Below are 6,144 nucleotides of genomic sequence, written 5' to 3'. Positions count from 1 at the left end.
TTACTGAGAAATATGAAAAGGCTTTTGTCTTGCTTTGAGGAATGTGGTCTTCCTGCTGTTAGCTTCCCAAAACTGAATAAACACAGACAAATCTTTGTCAGACCTGTTACTAGAAGGAATTTACCTAACCAAATGAATTGTAGCAATTGTATTTTTGGTTAGATTTAGATCTAAAAAAATACTTCAGATATAAATTGAAAGGCAGTATCTTAGTTGTTTCCTTCAGTATATATTGTACGTACCCCACTGCTCCATTAAACCACCAGTTGATATAAGACATTATAGGAAAATCACTAAATTTCCAATTTATATTAATAAGTCAAAAGAATTCAAAATGGCTTTGCTTAAGACCACCAAATTTAATACAACCAGGAAAGCAAAATCTGTTTTTAATTCAGAGGATTTACATTAATGTCCTTACCAATAACAAATTCATCTAGGGGTGGAAGGGAGGGCAAGGGCAAGGGAGGAAACATAAATGTTGGTAACAAGGGTAAGTTACTTCACACATATTTTGTGGAGGATGGGAACACTCATTCAGAAACTGCATAATACCCAGACACTACTGTTTGAGCTTTGACAAGGGAAGTAGCCTAAAAGCAAATGGATAGGGATGTAGCGTTTGTTCCCAAAGTGCTAAAACCTGTAGTTTATCAGCCACCTCAACTTTTTTGATTTCTATAGCTAGGCTAAATACTGGAAAAAAATAAAAAGAAGTAAGAAAATAGATATGAGGGATTTCAAGAAGGCCAGCATCAAAGAAAGAATCTTTGCAGTAACAAAGTGTTAAAGAAAAGGGATCTGGAGGCCCAGGATAATACCAAAAGATATGACCTTGGAAATTAAGTTACAGAGAATAGCATACAACATTCTTTCGGGTTCTGAAAGAATAGAAGATCATATTTCTCTTGATTTTGTTTGATAGGAATAGTTTGCTTGCTTTTTAAAAAGTGTTTCTGAAGATGACCGGCATCTTCAAAGAAGCTTTATTGACTCTTTTAACATGTAACAAAGAAATTTGACGTAGACAACTTAGCGATTCTCTAGGCGCTTAGTTTGACCTGCCATGAAGAACAGAAATCAGGCTAGAACGCAGGATAATCCTTACTCCCCTCCCCACCGCCAAAGAATAGAAAATTAATCCCTCTATCATTCCAAACCCACAAAGTAGAGTCCTCCGTATCTCCCATTTCATCCCTACATGAATCCTTTGAGAACAGGCTGTGTGCCAGACAGTGCTAGGACAGGATATACAATGTGGAATAAGACAAATACAGCTGTTGCTGTCATGGAACCTAGAGTCTAGTAAAGATCAACTAACCAAATAGCTAATTAGATAAGCATACACTCTAGAACCCTGAAGGAAACACCTGAAGGACGGTTTAGATGGGGTGGTAAGGGAGTGCCAGTCCATGAAGTTGACGGTTAGGCTAAGACCTACTGCAGATGAAGAGCATGAACAAAGAGGCAGAGACAGAAAAGAGCTTGGGACTTGAAGGGGTGGAGAAATTCATAGAAAACTAGCATGAAGAATGCTATTTAATGTTACTAATACTGAGTGAGGCAAAGAATGGAGTAAGTTGGAAAGAAAAAATAGGCCAAATCATGCAGGGCTTTGAGCCATAGAGAAGGCTGGCCAACTCATCCAAAGGATTTGACCTTACATAATTAAAGGAGCTAATAGGGTAGTCTCTGTAAGACTATTGTTGTCTTTGTTTCTAATGTTGGACCTGAAATCCACAGGGCAGGTAATCGGGAAGGGAAGGGAAGGGTAGAAGCTGTGTCAGTTCTTGTTATTGACCTTGGTACTGTGGATGTCTTGCAGAAAGAAGCCAGTGTCCTTCTTGAAGCTATATGTGGCCAAGAAGTCAGAGAGGCTGAAGGATGATCCAGGGGAAGATAGAGTAGTTATAGGCCCACCTGGTGCCTCACAGTAACAACATTAATCTGCACATCTGTGACATCACAGTTGAGCTACAAAATGACTACTACTTTACCTCTGTTGAACAAATTTCACCCAAGACTCCCTCCTGTGGTCCACACTAACCAGAACCTTAAAGGGAAGGCAGTCCTAGGAAATGAGCAGCCTAACCAAGTTGACACATTACAAAGTCATCATGCTCTCTAAGACCCTTCAACCTGGATCTCCTGCCACCAACTCAATATATCCCAAACAGAATTCTTCGAAACCTGCTTCTCCTTCTGGGTCACCCTATTTTGTTTTTTAACAGTGCCACTTTCCTTCTATGCTTAAAATTTTCTAATCTTGTTAACTCCCCCTTTTCCTTTCTCATATACCTCTCATGCTACCACCAGTCTATAACAGTTCTATCATTTTTACCTCTGCAGTGCCCACCCCAGGTGGATGAGTTCAAACTCAACAGATGATTATACAATCCCACACATTGATTTCATATTTAGTTTGATATAAGCCCCCCTTCTGGAACCCCAAAAGAAGGAAAAGGCCATTTTCCTCTCCAAAAGCACGTACAAGGGAGTGAGTTACGGCGAGGAGCTAGTATGCTGCTATCATTATTTAAACCAAGTCTACCCACTGTAGACAAGATGAAGGATCTAATAAAAATGTGTTCTTATTCCTGATTCTAAAACTTTTAACAGCTGGGCTTTCCCATGTGGAATAATGTTACATAAATAACTCAGCCAGGAAACAGAGGGGCTGTGAAGAAGTCCAACAAAATGATAGATGATCTTAGACACTCCGAATATCACACCCAATGGAGTTACAAGGAAATAAGCGCATTGAAGGTACGGATGAGCTATGCTGTTATGTGTGAGCAGCAGACTTTACAGAACCTGACAGTTATCTGAGTCATGTATCACTAATTCTACAGAACTTTTCTTTCTACTTAAGTATATTAACACTCCCTAATCTATTCCATAGGGACCTTTTCTGCTCCATCCAAATTTGTCATCTTTTAATTAGTCATGGAAATCTAGATAAAGTGGGTTTCAGAAAATAAACATGTTGAGCTTTAAAACTAAGCTCTCAATCGTTATATTTAATTTTATTATAAAGGGGACAAATATCACCGAGTCCATGCTGTTTAGTATTCTTGTCCACATAGTCTAGTCAAAGCTCATGTTGCAATTCCTACTACCGCATCTTCATTTCACTGAAGTCGCTATAGTCGCAGTTATAGCACAAGTGCCAAAAGGCATTATGAGAAAATAGGAGTGAGGGATAAAACTTCAGCCTAAGAAACTGCACAGTTCTCCTTTTCCATTTACACGATGGGAAAGTGGTGGGAGGGAGCTGCAATCCTTATGGGAGATACAGAACTTAGGGGCAAGTCTCATCTCCCTCAGGTTTGGGTTAGAAGACCTTCAAAAGCCTTCCCAGCTGTGAACACCAATGACTGTCCTGTATTGGCAGTACAAGTTGTTCTTCACTGGTCCTCAGCAGTTGCTTAAACATAGACAAAGAACTCTTAGAGAATGAAGACACATTTGGTTTTTTCCAGCCATGATCTTGGAAATCCCATTGTAGCTGAAAGTTCTACATTTGTGAAATGTATCCAGGAATTTACCTTCCTAGAAATTATCCCAGGGCTCATTTTGGGCTTTTTGAAGAGTTACAGGAGACATTCTGTGATTATAACAGTGGTTACTTCGCTAGGAAACATTCATGGAACATGTACTTGTTACTCTTTTCTTTATGTAATTCTTAGATCAACCTTGTTTCCTATGAGTACCGGCAAAACCAACTCATCCATTGTCTACACTACGCAAAGGGAAATATCCACATCAACTTGAAATAAGATAAGGAGAAAAAAAAATAGAAAGAAAATTACTTCTAGGCCTTTCTTTGTTTATTATTTGCCCCTACTCTGCCCTCCGTGTGTTTTTACTTGCTGTGATCCAAGGCAACACACTCATGTAGCAGCTCCTAACTGTGATCATCCTAGCACAGTATGAGTCACTAAGCAGGACAGGCTTCTTATTTTCCTTTGAATTACAAGCCCTGTGCTTGCGAGATGGTTCATTAAGCCTCCTACAGAATCACATGGAAGGCAAACTTCCATGACACCATTAGTCTCATACCTGAAAGTAATTTAAATTTTTCCCCTTACAAAACTAAATTGTAGAAAATTCAGAAAATGCAAATACACAAAGAAAAAAAAAAGGTTTCCAGTAATCTTACCAGTCCAAGATAACCACCATAATGGATCATATAAAGATGTCCATGTACAGATAAAAGTATTTTTTATGGGATAGAATAGCTCATGCTATTTGGCAGCCTTCTTTTCTCCCCCTTTTGTGAATGTCTTTTCACAAATTTCAGATTTTTGCTATTATACCATTTTTAAATAATTGGAGAATATCCCACCATAGAATACAATAAAATGTATTTAACCTGTCCCCTGTTATTGGACACTTAAATTGTTTCCACTTGGGAAGTGATATATTTAAAAGGACAACATGGCACAAATCACATTGATGTCTTCTTAAGATTAATTTATATCACATGTACTTAAATGGGCATGGTATCCTAAGTTTCTATTTAGATCTACATGAACAGATCTTTTGTTCAGGATAAGTACATATAGGCAGAAGAGTTGACCTCTTCTCATTATTTCAATGTGATTTGGAAATATATCTCCACTCTACCCTACCTGTAACCTGAAATTATACCTTTAAAAAGCTTACCATTTATGTTTTATAAATTTTTAGTGTGGTAGAGCATATTTCATTTTAAATAACTCCCTCCTCCTCCCATGAATCTTCAGATGAAGTACATTAGAATGAGGTGCATTAGATGTGGGAATCATCTGCTGAAGTATCATATTTAAATCTAATTCTATTAAACACTGCAGGACACTGGGCAAACTGGAGAAGTGCAATGATAATTTAAATGCTCTCAGTACGGAAACTGATGCTCCCCAGGCTGAGCAAAAGAAATTAGGATCTGGGAAGTGATAAAGTAATAGACAGGAGCTTTGAAAAGTTTGATGAGGCTGTGGGCATACCACAGAACATTCAGACTGAGCAAAGCACTCCTGGATGCAAGAGCCTGAAGGGCATGTAGCCATCTATTTTACAGTCTTCCAATTTTTCACTCATTCAGGGTGCAGTAGGGCTATAGTTCCATTTTAATAATGGAAGTTGTAGGAGATTGATTTATAGAACATTTGGAAATAATTTTTTTATTATACAAAATGAAATATTTACATGGCTATTAAATGTATATTGAAGTAAAACTTTCAACATGAAAGGATAGACACAATATATTTAGTGATGAAATCATGTTACAGGCTAGGCACGGTGGCTCATGCCTGTAATCCCAGCACTTTGGAAGGCCAAGGGGGATTGATCACTTGAGATCAGGAGTTCAAGACCAGCCTGGCCAACATGGTGAAACCCTGTCTCTACTAAAAAATACAAAAATTAGCTGGATGTGATTGCATGTGCCTATAATCCCAGCTACTCAGGAGGCTGAGACAGGAGAATCGTTTGAACCCAGGAGGTGGAGGTTGCAGTGAGCTGAGATCGTGCCACTGCACTCCAGCCTGGGTGACAGAGCGAGACTCCATCTTAAATTTTAAGAAAAAAAAAAGAAAGAAAAGAAATCATGTTACAAAATATTCTATGCATGGGTGCATGCACACACACACATTTATAAGAAAAGAATTATAAAAAATACTTACCAACATAATAATTTTCTCTAGGAGGTGGGAATAACAGTGAGTTTTCTTTCCTTTTATTTTTTAAAATCTGTATTTTTATGGTAAAAAAAATGTGATAAGGTAAATACCAAGTATATACATTTGAATTTCATGACACACTTTTTAAAGTTATGCTTGATACTTTCAGACCATCAGACCCTTATTACACCTTGTTTTAATGATTATTTTCTCTTTGTTTCATTCCCATGAAAAATGAAAAGTCTTCGTCATTTTCTCTCTGAATCTGTATCTTTGTCTCCCTTTTTTCCTCCCACTCTCCTACTTTCTCAAACTAGATGTTTCATAGGAATTAAAAGTATTTAAGGGTGGTCAATTCTTGTTTGCCTTTGGAAACCCAGAATGTGCACAGTATTTAGTAAACTTTCATCTATTATGTAAATTCTTAATTCTTTGAAGAAGCACAAATGGACTGTATTTACCTCCATTGCCCTGACTTCAA

The sequence above is a fragment of the Nomascus leucogenys genome, chromosome 2, assembly GCF_006542625.1.
Source record: "Nomascus leucogenys isolate Asia chromosome 2, Asia_NLE_v1, whole genome shotgun sequence".
Classification (NCBI taxonomy): Eukaryota; Metazoa; Chordata; class Mammalia; order Primates; family Hylobatidae; genus Nomascus; species Nomascus leucogenys.
Note: the sequence above shows the minus strand (reverse complement) of the source record.